Raw genomic sequence first — 1,246 nt, forward strand, 5'->3', positions numbered from 1 at the left:
CAGAGTCAATGAGACTGGCTGAGGACACGGCAGGCCTCAGATTTGTTGTATGTAGAGTCACTATGAATCACAGGCAACTTGACAGGACATAACAACAATAACTGATTTACTTACAAAGTTCGTATATATTGTTTTCACACTGAATTTTCCCCATTTCCTTTACCCACCATTCCTTCCACCCATCAAATTGTGAGACCTTATGATTACTCCCATGACCATCCTCACCTCTCTGCTCCTACCCTTTCCCCCTTGGATCCTCATACACATTTTACTAGTTATCTTTCTATTCCTACAATAATAGTCTTAGACAGTATTTGTCTTTATGGAATGGAATTAGTTAACTTAGCATAATGCTCTCCAGTCCCTTCCAAGATAGGTAGTAATTTTAAAACCATTGCTCCTGAATGCTGCAGGACATGCTGCATGTATGTTCCATCATGTGAACGTACCATAACTTCTCAAGCCATTTGCTGTGGTTGGGCATTTGGGCTGTTTCTAAGCTCTTGCGATGGTAAATAATGCTGCTATAAAGATTGGCGTACAAATCTCCATTTTTTACCTGAGTTCTAATTTTCATGGGGTACCTGATGGTATGCATAGGAATCAGATCGATTACATCTGTGGAAAAAACCGCTGGAGAAGCTCAATATCAGCTGTGAATACTAGGCCAGGAGCTGATTGTGGAACAGACCACCAACTACTCATATGCAAGTTCAAGCTGAAGCCGAAGAAAATTAAACCGAATCCACAGGAGTCAAAATATGACTTTAATTTCATACCACCTGGATTTCAGAATCATCTCAGGAACAGGTTTGAGGCCTTTAACACTAATGAGCTAAGACCAAATGAGTTGTGGGAGGATGTCAAATGTATCATCCAGGAAGAGTGCAAATGGTCATTACAAAGACAGAAGAGGAAGAAAAGACCAAAATGGATGTCAGAAGAAACTCTGAATATTGCACTGGAGTGTAGAGAAGCCAAAGCACAAGGAAGAATCCAAGACACTAAAGAGCTGAACAGAAGAGTCCAAGAGGCAGAATGGAATGACAAAGCAAAATACTACAATGAAATGTGTGAGGAGCTAGAGTCGGAAAATCAAAAGGGCCAAACTCGGTCAGCATTCCTTAAGCTCAAAGAACTGAATAACAAATTCAAACCTCCAGTTGCTACAATCAAGGATGCTTTAGGCAGAATGTTAAATGATCCAGGAGGTATCAAAAGAAGATGGAAGGAATATACTGAGTCA

This window comes from Elephantulus edwardii, unplaced genomic scaffold (assembly GCF_000299155.1).
Source record: "Elephantulus edwardii isolate Elephantulus edwardi_28Jun2011 unplaced genomic scaffold, EleEdw1.0 scaffold00312, whole genome shotgun sequence".
In the NCBI taxonomy this organism is placed as follows: Eukaryota; Metazoa; Chordata; class Mammalia; order Macroscelidea; family Macroscelididae; genus Elephantulus; species Elephantulus edwardii.